The following is a 13,568-nucleotide window of genomic DNA, read 5'->3' on the forward strand; positions in this document are numbered from 1 at the left end:
ATCTTCCTATAGAACCCTCATTTCTTTCTATAGGAAAAGACCTAAATATGTAACTCTAGACTGACAAGTGGGCTTTTTCTTTCAAGCCTTTATAATCTCTATCTGCTAAGAAGTTTAGTAAGGATTCAGTGGCTGTTGAAATGACAGGCTCAGTTGGTCCACAGATGAGGTCATCTACATATTTTAGCATAGTAGCTTGTGGATATTGCCACTCTGACAAGTCTTGGGTTAGACTCAACCCAAAAGAAATGGGGGCTGTCTCTGAATCCCTTGGGGAGGACAGTCCAGGTGACCTGGCCAGCCTTTAGTGTGGAGTCCTCAAAGGCAAACATAAGGTTGACTTTTAGGGTGTAAGGGAATGCAAAAGAAGGTATCCTTTAAGTCCAGGACAGAGTAATATGTCATACCCAGGGGCATTTGGGCTAGAAGCGTATAGAGATTTGGAACTACAGGATGGAGAGGCATTATTGCTTCATGGATCAGGTAGAGATCTTGGACTAGCCTTCATTTATTTCATTCCATCCTGACCCCAAGAATAGGAGTATTATATGGGCTGGAGCATTCTTTTAGCAGCTCTGTCTCTTTAAGTCTTTGATTATGGGAATTAGCCCCTCCTTAACTTCCAGTCTTAAAGGATATTGTTTTTGGTGGGGAAACCAAGAGGGGTCCTTGTATTGATGGGTTCATGCCCATCCTACAATATGTCCATCCATCCACACCATGGGAGTCTACTTGTTCCTCTATCAGGGGCAAGCAAAAATACTTCCCTAGGAGTAAAAAGAGCTGCACCCCCAATTTAGATAGAAGGTCTCACCCTAGCAGAGTAGTAGGACAATTAAAAAGGAGTGACAGAAGTGGAAATCTTCCCAGGAGCAGGCTTGAGGCTGAGTGAAATAATCAGACTGGCCTGATACACCCAAACAGTAATTTTCTTGGAGGACCTGGGTCTGGAAAAGAAAGGAATAGCTGAAATGCTGGCTCCAATATTGATAAGGATGCTGACCTTGTGCTTTTAAATAATAAGTATTGCTTGGGGTTCCTCTGGTTTTATGTTGGTCACAGGAACCTGGATAGGAGACCCCAGACCCATCAATGGGTGGGAGGCTCTGGTCTCAGATCCTTTGGGAACTGAGGACAATGTGCTTTCCAGGGATTTCCCTGGCAGATGGGGCAGGGTCCTGGAGGTGGACCCTTCTTCTGGGGGCACTCCCTCTTAAAATGGCCTTTCTGTCCATATTGAAAATATGTCCTCATGTTTGGACTGTGTCCCAGGGGGACTTCTTGGAGCACTGCAATCAGAGCCTCCTGTCATTTATCATTTTTTTTGTTCCTTTCCAGGTCTTTTTTCTTTTTCTAAGTCCCTATTATAGTATATGGATGTGGCTACACAGATCAATTGGTCCAGATCTTTGCTCCCTTCAGCTGCCAGTTTTTGAAGTTTTCTATGAATATCTGGGGTTGACTGTGTCAGAAATTTATCTTTTAGGATGAGTTCCTCCTCCTGTGACTCTTGTGCAATGTTGGTATGCCTTTGTAAAGCATCCTTAAGTCTCCGTAGGAAAGCTACTGGGTTTCTAAGTGTCCTTGCTGTACAGCCATGACTGGGGAGTAATTATGATGTTTTACCTTGACCCTCATTAGACCCTCAAGATTGCAGTGGATGAAGTGGTTCAGGGTCCATTCATCCTTGTCATTTTCAGAGTCCCACTTAAGATCATATCTAGGTACCGCCTGATACCCTGTAGTAATTGGGAATCAGGATTCCCTTTTAGGTATACAGCATCTCTGTCTTCCTTCCCCCACCTCCTCCTCCTCCATGGGCCCTGCCTGAGGTAGGCCCATAGGGCCACATTTATCTAAGTGATAATTGTTCCCAGCTGTCTCTGCCTGATCTAGTACTCATTGTTTCTCCAGAGAAGTGAGAGTCTGAGATAACAATATCATTACATCCTTCCAGCTCACTTCAAAATTTTGGCTGACTTTCCTGAATGCCTGGATGTACCGATCTGGTTTTTAGTATAACTTCCTAAATCCTCTTTTATTTTTTTAAGCTCACTTAATCTAAGGGGAACATGAGCCCTATCCCTTCCAGGAATTAACTGGAGGGAGTAGAATCCTGTGGGATGATGTTGGGATCAACATCATGATGTTGGGATGCAAGGTAGCTGGGTAAGGGGGTATTGGCAGGAAGGATTGGTGATGGAGGGGTCCATGTTGGGGGCCCCAGTTGGCAGGAAGGGGTTAGAGGCCTTGGCTTTCTGGCAGCAGCATAAGGCCTGCCTGACCAGTGAGTCTAGATGTCCTGGGTAAGGGGATTGAGGGGGAGCTGTGGGGGCATCAACCAGTTTCCTCAGGGTGGGATATATAGCCTGTGGTTCCCCTGGAGATTTGATTTCTGTCATGAGGGAGGCTCCTTTTCATATTGTTGGGGCCCCTGGGTATCAGATGGTTTTGCAGGTTCTGGTTCCTCAAGGGAGTCTGGGGCCTTTTTGCAAAGGGTCACCATGGTCTGGGTATCTAACCTGCATTTGCTCAGCCATTCTGGGTGGTATCTTAGGAAAAAGAAAAGTTGAACATATGGGACTTCAGTCCATTTCCCCTCCTTTCTAACAGAACATATCTAATTGAAGAATAGTATTATAATTAATACTCCCCCCTTTCTGGACATTTTTCCTGATCTCCCAGAAGATATTGAGGCCAGGCCTGGGTGCAGTAAACCTTGAGTCACTTTGTTGAGGACTTTCCAATGTTTTAGTAAGCAGGCAAAGGGGAGATCCTTCTGGGATCCTGGAAGGTTGATTACCCATTCAAAAAGGGAAGCAAGGGAAAATTGATTACCTTAAGAGGAGTTTTCTCCTTTTACCTAGATGTCCCCAAGTGAGGAGATCCTCTACATGGGAGAGGGTGGCCCTTTCTCCTGTGCACTCCTGCCACTGCCACCTTTGGCTAAGGTCATGGGGAAGACATTTAGGTACATCCAGCTGTAGTCACCTGGGCAATGTAACCCTGATCAATTTTTTTGCCTCTTTGCCTTGTTTTGTCTGTTTGCCTTGTGACCCAGGCACCTGGTTCTCTTCTACAAGCTGACAGCTTGTAAGTCAACAATAACTCTCTCAGTGAAGCACTCGAAAGCAACCAGAGGGCTTGCTTTGGTCAGAGGGAGGACCCTTGTGGAGGCATGGACAGGGACTGTTGATGAGGCAGACTTTTGTGCCCCATATACCTTGTGAGACATATATATTTTATGAAAAGAGAGGAAGCATCTGAGGGCATTGTTTTGCTGGTGATAATGGACAAAAACAGAGAAGACTGCTGCAGTCTCTATCTCCCTACATAGCTCTCCAGTAAAGCATTCTTTCCTCCCCTGAGGGCAGACTATGGGAACCTGCTTAACCAGATCAACCAGCTGCCTAACAAACACAGTTAAGACCCAGTTTGAAGGCAGCTTTTTTTTTAGTGTACTCAATTGAAATGGGGGCTGCAGAAGGGACATGGGAACTCCTGAGGACACAGTCTAAGGCTTAAGTTTTAAACAGAGGGATATAGGGATCTCTCCCAGACTCAGCTGAAGAAGCTCTCTGCTGGCTAGGACAAAGGGGGCAGCCACTAATCCTGATCTACTTGGGGAAGAAGAAGGAGAAGTGTACAGTTGGTAGAAAGAGAGTTGCCAGGCTCAACACATGAGGGATTATTAGCCACCACTGCTCTCCAGTTCAATTCCTCCAGAGGCAGTACTGGAGCAGTGGAAGCAAGGGGTGACTTCCACTCTTGGGCCATGGGAACAGTGAAGAAAGTATAGAGATCTGATTGTGTGGCTCGGAAATAGCTGAAGGGTTTCCTATACTTAGCCACCTTTGGAGACTCAGGGCAAGTGAGGAAGTTGCATATTCAGCCCTCAGCTCCCACCAGGGAGTTGCCCTGGCCAGAGCACCCCTGCAGCTTGAAGGGAAACTTTCCTTCCCATGGGCCATTTTTGTACCCCTTCCTTAGTGGGTCAGATCTGAAAGGTAGACGGTTTAAGGAGGAAGGGAGCTGAGAGTTGAGAGGAAAAAAGTCCTCAGCACACTGAAGTTTTAGCTCTGCCCATGTAGCATTGGCAGTCCAATATAAGTCCCTGGCTGACCCCTGAATTCTTGGGTTGCCTACTTGAACAGCTGTAGTGGGGTCGGAGCTTTTCCCCCAGATTCCGGAAGGAAAAGCTCTCCTTAGCGAGTGAGTGAAAGAGAGAGAGAAAGTTCGCTTGAGAGTTCCACCACAGCTAAACCAGTGGGGAGAGGATGGGACTCTCCTGGAGGACGGATTCCATCAGAGTGCCAGATAATCATGCCACTTTCTAGGCAGTCCTCTCCAGTTTAGCACAACCTGTACTGACCTCAGGTGAAGCGTCCCTTTGTGGTTGTCAAGGTTGAGGTGCTGGGACGCTCAGGTGGTGGTGAAGGTCCGTTGTCCTACTTAGATAGAAATCAGAGGCAGACTCAAGCAGCAGAGGTCAGAAAAGTTTTATTTGCAGAGTAGAGAAAGGAAAGGCCACATGGGATCACGCAGCCGAACCCAGAAACCAATAGTACCTTGGGTCAGGTTGGAAATTGGGCTTTATTGCTTTTTTATTGACAGAGGGTGGAGATTTTGGTCGGAACGGGAGTCTCTTGGGAAGGAGAGGTATCTCTCTGGTGCAAACAGATGTTTCTTGGAAGGGAGAAGGGGCATTTTTCCCCATGGCTAATCGCCATCTTTTGGGAACACCTGGACCTCCCACAGTTTGCCCTTAACCCATATCCAAAATAACCAGAGCAAAATGGACTGGAAGCATGGCTCAAATGGTAGAGTGCCTGCTTTGCAGGTGTGAAGCCCCAAATTCAAATCCTAGTCCCACCAAAAAAAATAATAACTGCATAAATGTTTATTATATTTATCGTCTCACCTAGTACTAATTGCTGGCTTACTACTCTGCCGCATTAGATAGTGAGCAGCATGAGGGAAAACTTTACCACTGCATGGTGTTCCTAGTGCCTAGCTCCATGTGGGACACATGCCTTTTTAAAGGACTTTAAAATTTTTACTTTTTAAAGCCTTTTAAAAGATTTTTAATTTAAAGACTTTTAACTTTTGCCTTTAAAAATTGTTTAATGTACAGTGATGAAGTCTCACAATTATTATCACCCAGGCAGAAGATACAACACAATTGTCATTGCTTGGACATGAAAGAACTTAGTCATAGTTGGCCATAATTTACTAACTCATAACCTTGCTTTATGTACTGCTGCTACTAAGCATTCTGAATTTAACTGCTACTAACCTCCTTTCAGGTGTATTATAACATAATTTGCTTCAAAATAAAAAAGTTACTCTGTTTAAATGGTGCATAAAGTTGATGTTAATGAAGGAGATATTTGTCATTTGAGGAATAACTATAATTTTTTTGTTTGCTTGTTGCTAAATAACCAGCTATCAAATGCTTTATCATACCTAAGAAAGGAAGATATCTAAGGGGTTTCTTATGTAACAGAAGCCACAACAAGAGAAGAAACAGAATTCAAAACAATGAGAAGCTGCTGTGATCAGATTCTGAAGGATTATCATTAAGGCATCAGACATCAATTTATCAGAAATGCTCTGCTATCCTAAGCTTTTATTGACAAGCAATTTGATAGAGGATAAATGGTATAATGCATATATTCTGGTGTAATTTGAAAATTGTATCTTTTTCAGAGAAACATAAAATAGTGATGTGTTTTACAACACTGCAGATTTGATGAGGTACTATAATAACTACTCTGTAATTGCTTGTTGGATTGCTAAATGAGTGATTTCATCAGAATTGGCACTGCTGCATGGAATTGTTTTTGATAAATGTTTCATCTATTAGACTTTCTGCCTTCTCGCCTGTAAGAATATTGATGTTACATATCTTATTAAATACTAAGGATAAAATATCCATGTTCTCTCTCTCTCTCTCTCTCTCTCTCTCACACACACACACACACACATACACATCTATAATAAAAACATTTCTCTTCATGTGTAGGTGTAGAGTGCATTTATCTCCTTTCTGACCATGAAATAAGTCTGCAATGTGATCAACTGAGTGGCATTTGCCATTTGACTCACTAGGACTAAATTATTGAATTATGGACCTCTCTATTCAGTTTCAGGATGATTCATACTTGGCTGACAAGTAAATTAATAAGAGCTGTTTTACACAGACATGGGAGACTGCTGAATTCATTTTTAGTCACTTGGAATCATCTGTCCTAGAAACTCTCCAGAAACAAGAACTCGTCTTTTTCAACTTCTTGGTGTGGCTGGTGTGGGGTCATGACTGAGAAGATATTACTGGACTCTTTTCACCTGCTCATTTCTTACCAAAGTTAGGATTGGATTTAGTGTTGCTTATCCTGCTTCATAAGGAGCTGATATAAAAGGGAACAGCAATGTTCCCTTGCTTGAATGTTTGTGTTCCCTCTCCCTCAGAGTTCACATCTTGAAGTTCTAATTCCCAAGTTTATGACTTCAGGGAGGGTGAAGCTTTTGGGAGGTGATTAAGTCATAAGGTCAGAGCCCTCTTGAGTAGAATTGTTGCCTCACAAAAGAAGTCCCAGAGAGTTAAGTGGCCTGTCAGACTCCAGGGAAAAGACAGCAGTCTCTAAGACAAGAAGCAGGTCCTCACCAGATACTGAATCTGCTGATGCCTTGATTGTGGGCCTCCAGCCTTCAGAACTATGAGAAAGGAATTTTCTATTGTTTATAAGTCACTCAGTCTATGACAGTTTGTTATAATGGACTAAATACTTCCATTGTAAGATTAGAAGGCAAATTAAGATTTCAGTAACACTAACGGTCATAATCTAGCAAGCAAAGTGTCTCTGGCCTTAACTTTTTTTTGAAAAAGATATGTACAGTCATTGGTATTAGAAAAATATGGGCATATAATATCAGAAACAGGTGAAATAATGTTTTAAATTGCTCAGCAAGAGACCATAGTAATCAATCACTTTCCATAAAATCAAAGACATACATTACATAACAAAGGTTTTATAATTCTATCATTCAAAACAGATTGTAGTGAATTTAGCACTTAATTTTCTAAGTCCTTTTGAATAATCTTTAAAACTGTTATGTCCATATATAAAGGACATTGCTCATTCATTGTTCATTTCTTTTTCCCCTACAAAGACTTCCTGCTTGCTAGGTAGGCCCTCTACCACTTCAGTCATGTCTCCTGTCCTGGTTGCTGGTCTTTTTGTTTTGTAGGAATTCTTTCAAAATTAAGAAAAACAGCAGTTTTCCTGTGGCATGTAATACTTACAGTCTTTTTTGTCTTACTTAGAAAGGACTTTCTGAATTCAAGATTTAAAAAAAAATACCATTTCTATTTTAGTAATTCAAAAACATTTTTCATTTAAATTATTAATTTATCTGAAATCTATTTGGATAAATGATGAGAGAAAGAAACATATTTTCCTAGATAACTACTCAGTTGTCTCAACATATTTTACTAAATAATCAATTTTTATTTCCCGATTTAAAATTAGGGAGAGGAAGGTAAAAGAAGTTAAGAAGGTGAATATGTTTGATATACATTCTAGATAAGAATGAATGTAGAATTTTAAACCTTTTGAAGTCACCATTAGAAGGAGACTAAAGTAGAAAGGAGAAAAACGGAGGAGATAAACCAATTTGAGTTATAATACATAGATACATGGAAATGTCACAATGAAATTCCCTGTTTAGCAATCTTCAATGTGCAAAAATTTCTTCTTTTGAAAAAAATGGAGAATAGGGAGATAAAACAGATAGTGCCTGGGGCTTGGTTCCACTGCAAGGAAGGAGGATATAAGGAAAGGGTGTAGGAGGTTGACTGTAGTGGAAATACTATGTACTAATGTATGTAAATGAAAATTGAGACCTGTTGAAACTGTTCCAGGAGTGGGGGAGGGGAGTACAGGAGAATGATGGAAGGGGTGAATTCAACTATGATATATTGTAAGAACTGTAAGTGTTCCACTGTACCAAAAGTACAACAATGTGATAATAAAAAATAAATAACATCTCATCATATACTACATTTATTAATGCTTTCAGGCTTATTTTTGGACTCTCTAACTCTTTGATCTATTTTAGTTGTCTTAACTGATTTACATTTAGAGGTATATTGAATATTTATTTAAGCACAATGTTGAGTGGCCCAAGCCTCTTTCACCATCACCAAATGAACTTTTGCTACACAAAAGTAAATATGAGTTGCATCAGCAGTTTTAATGGCCACATGTTCATTACTGAAAATATTTGAGAAGCCAAATTTCATATTATGATGCAAAGGAAGAGTTTCTCATCACCAGCAACTGCCAGATTATTCCTGTCTACTCTAGTGTAACCTGTGATACTAAAATGATGTTCACTTTGGCTGACTAAGTCGAGTTCAGTCATGTTTTTTTGATAGCCCTTCCATCTTAGGTTGTGATGTTGATCTTAGTGATTTCAAATACTAACTAAAATATGTGTTTATCTTCCCTATAAATTTCTGTACTTGAAGGCTTGGCCTGTGGTGGTCATACTCTTTCATTGACACTGCATCCAGAAATGAAACTTTACATCCTGTTTGGAAAAGATGCTTTCAGAATACTTTTAGAAGTAGACATAGATTATTGCCTAAAGCAAGTGTTTACCCCTAACATTTTCTTATATTCCTATTTCATATCATTACCTGAGAACATTTAATGTATGGACAGAGAAATTAAACAATGAATAGTATTTTTCAAGATAGTAAAGTTGTCTCTTGACTTTCATTTGCGTTCCATTATATTTGTTCTCCATCAATACCAGTGTTTCTCCTGGAGATCACAGATCAAATGCTGTGATGGCCCAGATCATTGCACTCTCTTGACTGTATCAGCTCACTTGCTTCATCAGCTAGGTCCAGTTTACTAACTATATCCTCTCAAGAAGTCATTGATTACTAACAGGGTTTATATTACTTAACAATTAAGAAATTTTTTTTTCAGTTTTCAGTTAGGTTTCTTATTTACTTGTAATGTCTTCTATTGCACCTTGTTTGACTTTTAAAAAATGCTCAGAACAGGCAGTTCTAAAATCTTTTTTTATGTCATGTGGCCTGTCTTCGACTAAAGAAAAGTGATTAAAATGACTTGATATTTGCCAGTAGATAGTACATGACTCGGTACTATAATTACCTTCTGAGCATCAAAATAGCATTAACAAAATGCTAACTTCTCATCATTTCAACATAGTTGTTTTATTGACATTGACAATTCCATGTCACTTTTATTTACAGTTTTTCACTTTAAATATATCTTCAGTCCTTTCACCATGTTGATTTCTGTGTAACACAGAAATCTCTCTGCTATTAAGTAAAACGGAAGCACTATTAACATTATGTTAAGATGTCATGCTATCAAGCTTATCATTCTTGAATGTCCAAGTGCATGAAATACAAGACTTAGAATAATAGTACAGTTAATATCATAAATATTTTAAACATTTTTGCACAGCAGAATATAATTTAGGAAATTTTTTCAACAATGTCTTCCGATAGAATTTTTACTAAAATTCATAACTGGAAAAAAATCTAAAAAATTCTCTTCTTAAACTACTAGAAATGGTTGGAAGCCCATAGAAATCTTTTAGTGCTTTTTGGAGATCTTACATCTATCTTTATTGTAGTGCTGGCTCCAGTTGTTAATTGTTTATACAGGTTCTTCCTGTATACTTTGACACTAGAAATATCAGTTCTGTTAAAAGTTTTATCAAGTTCCTTTGGGCTATCCTAGAGCTTGAGCATTTTTTTTTCATTATAATGCTTCATGTGAGGGTGGAAGTAGGTAAGGGTTAGTTTAGTTTTTCTCACTATGTGCAATTCACAGTGATTCTTGCAACTCTGTCCTCTATCACTGCATAACCATGGTGGTCTTCTGCTAAGAATCAAGGTTAGATTTTTTTTGGACACTAATTTTCACATGAAAAATTAGGCTTTTTTTCTTCCTGAGCCAGCTTAAGAAATTTATGCTTTTCTGTGAGTTCTTTTGAACAAAATTGAGCAAAGTTCTTAATCAGGATTCTTTTACTTTCTCATTTAAATGTGATTATTTTGTTATTAAAAATATTTTCAGGTGTCTCTATTATATCCTCTCCCTCCAAAAATACTTTTATAATTACTGTGTTTCCTAGTGAACAAGCTTCTGCGTTTAGTGTTAAGTTATTCGATCATTAACCTTCTAAAAATGCTAAAATTTTATTAAGTTGTAATCGATACATAAAGATTGTACATGTTTAAGATGAACATTTTTATGAGTTTAGACATATGTATGCACCTGCAATAGGATAACACAGTCACAGTAATAAACATATCCACAATCTCCAAAAAGTTCCTTTTGTTCATCTGCACCTGCTTTCTTTCTTGGGCAAGAATACTTAACAAGAGATCTGTCTTACCATATTTCAAAGTGAAAATATTGCATTATTTATTATAGGTTCCTTACTGTACAGCTGATCTCTACAGTATATTAATCTTGCATCACAAAAATGATGTCCTCTGTGAGGAGCAATTTCTCATTTCCTCTTGTCTAGCCCCTGGTAACTACTATCCTAACCTTTGCTCTCTGAGGTTGTCTATTTTAGAGATCTCACATTAGCAGAATCTTACAATATTTGACCTTTTGTAACTGGCTTAGTTTACTGAGTATAATATAATCTAGGTTTACTTATGCTTTCGCAATGGAAGGACTTCCTTACTTTTTCAGGTGGGATAGCATTTCATTGTATGCACACAAACACTTTTCCCACTCATCTATGGACATGTAGTTTGTTTCTACATCTTGGCTCTTGTGATAGTGCTACAATGAAGATGAGGGCTTAGATGTCACCTTAAGATTCTGATTTCAGCATTTGGGGATATGTGCCCAAAAGTGGGACTGACAAATCATACAGTAGTTTTATTTTTAAATTTTTGAAGGACCTACGTAATGCCAATAATAGTATCACCATTCTACCTTCCCTTAACAATGTGTAAGAGTTCCAGTTTTTCTACATCCTTGTCAAGAGTTGTCTTTTTTATTTTTGATAATAGCAAAACTTCTTAAGAAGTTTAAGTTTGTATTTCATTGTGAGCTTGATTTGCATTTACCTGGTGAGTAGTGATGGTGAATTTTGCATATTTTCTTTGGAGAAATGTCCATTCACATTTTTGCCCATTTTTATTGGATCATTTCTTTGCTAATGAGTTGTAAGAGAGTCTTACAAACTTTAGCTATTAATCCTTTATCAGAGAGATGGTTTTCAAATACTTTATCCTGTTCCCCTGATTTTCTTTTTACTCTGTTGATTCCTTCCCCTGCTGTGCATATTTTAAGTTTGATGAAGTCCTACTTTCCATTTTCTGTTGTTTTGCCTGTACTTTTGGTGCTAAATCCAAAAAATTCATGACTGAGATTGAGATCAAGAAGTTTTTCTCTTATTTTGTCTTTGAGGAATTTTACAACATTAGGTCTTATGCTTAAGTCTTTACTTCATTTTGAGCTGATTTTTGTGTTTGATGCCAGAAAATCATCTAATTCTATCCTTTGCATGTGGATTTACAGTTTTTCCAACACCATTTATTGGAGAAATTATCCCTTCCCCATGGTGTGTTCTTGACATCTTTGTTGAAGATCAGATGATATATGTGTGGGTTTATTTTTTATTCTGTTCCATTGGTCTATGTATCTGTCTTTATGCCAATGCTTCTATCTCCACAAAAAGTTATTCTAATTTTAATAAGAATTACACTTAATCTGCTGATTTCTTTTCATAGCATAAGCATTTTACCAGTATCAATTCTGATTTAGTTTCTTTCAGCAGTGTTTTATAGTTTTCAGTGCACAAGTTTTTCACATCTGGCAAATTTTATTTAAGTATTTTTATTCTTTCTTGACGGTTTTGTAAGTAGGAGTGATGGTATTATTTTTCTTCTTTTTCAGATCATTAATCACTACTACACAAAAACGCAACTGATTTTGTTGTTTCTTTATCCTATAAATGTGCTGAATTTTAGTTTATCTGCTCTAATGGGGTCTTGGTGTATGTGGTTGTATTAGATTTTCTATAGACCAGAGCACAACACATTATTTGCAAACAGGTATTTTTACTGCTTTTTTCCAGTTTGGATGCCTTTTATTTCCTTTCTTGCCTAACTGCTCTGTCTGAGACTTTTAGGGATACATTGCATAGGAGTGACAAGAATCCACATCTTCATTGTATTCCTAATCTTAGAGTAAAAACTTCCAGTTTTTCATCACTGAGAATTAGGCTAGATGTGGGCTTGACATATGTCATCTTTATTAAGTTGAGCTAAATTCCTTAGTTATTGACTTAATAATCATATACTTAATCATTGATTATACTTAGTCAATGTTTTTTAATCATTAAGGGATATTAATCTATTAACTTTATCCTTGAATTCTTTAGAAGTAAACATTTTCCTTTTGGCATTTTGAAGCTCAAAGTTATCTAAACATTGTATGTTTCAGATACTCTATTTTTAGACTTGATTTTCTCCTTGGCCTAAGATATACGTCCACATAAGTTTTTCTTTATTTGATAGTGTTTTCTGATTTTATTGCTTTGTGGTATATATTGGCAACTCTATTATTATTTTTAGGAATTTTAAGTTTTTTTATGGCCTAGTCTACAGTCACTTTTATGATTGATTACTCCAAGGTTACTGGGAAAGAAGATATATTCTTTTCTAGATGTGTGTGTGTTTGTGTGTGTGTGTGTGTGTGTGTGTGTGCAAAAGGTATACCTTATACCTTGTTAGCTTGTATTTCTTTGAGAAAATTTTAACTGAAGTCTCATACTGCAGATGCTTCCTTCCTAGAATTTCATGAATAGTGATTTGGTGCAATGACATTCATAACTGCTAGTCTTGTGTTGTTTTGTTTGTGGAACTGGAGTTTGAATTCAGGGCCTCACTCTTGCTAGGCAGATGCTTTACTATTTGAGCCACTTTACCAGCCCAACTGCTAGGTATTTATCATAGATTCCTTTCTCTACAAGTCTTTTCTTGTGTTTCATTTAGTGCTTCCTGCCCTGATTTCACCTTCTTAATATTTGTGCTTTATTTTGGTTTGCATTGTTCTAATATTCTTTTGCCCATCCTTTTCAAACCATATATCCTTTATTTTAGTATATTCTGAACATAACAATTGTCAGATCTCATTGTTTATTCTCCTTTGTTTTCTCTGATGTTTTAAAATAATGGTATTTATTGGCATTTCTTCTTATAATCTTGCATTCTACATCCTTTACTGTGCTTCAGCAATCTAGTCTTCTTTGAACTGCTTCTGGATTGATCTTGGTTTTCTGACTTTCTTTCTCACTATGACTTCTTTTCCCAATTTAAAAGAAGCTGAGCTTGTGTTGACATATGCATTTCCTATAGGTGCCTTAACAAATTTCTACTAAATGGCTTAAAACAGCAAAATTTTACTATGTAGCTCTGTAGACTAGAAGTCCAAGATTAAGGATGGCAGTCTGGCCATGATCTCTCCAAAACCTGTAAAGGACATGTTCAC

Source organism: Castor canadensis, chromosome 1 (assembly GCF_047511655.1).
Source record: "Castor canadensis chromosome 1, mCasCan1.hap1v2, whole genome shotgun sequence".
Taxonomy (NCBI): Eukaryota; Metazoa; Chordata; class Mammalia; order Rodentia; family Castoridae; genus Castor; species Castor canadensis.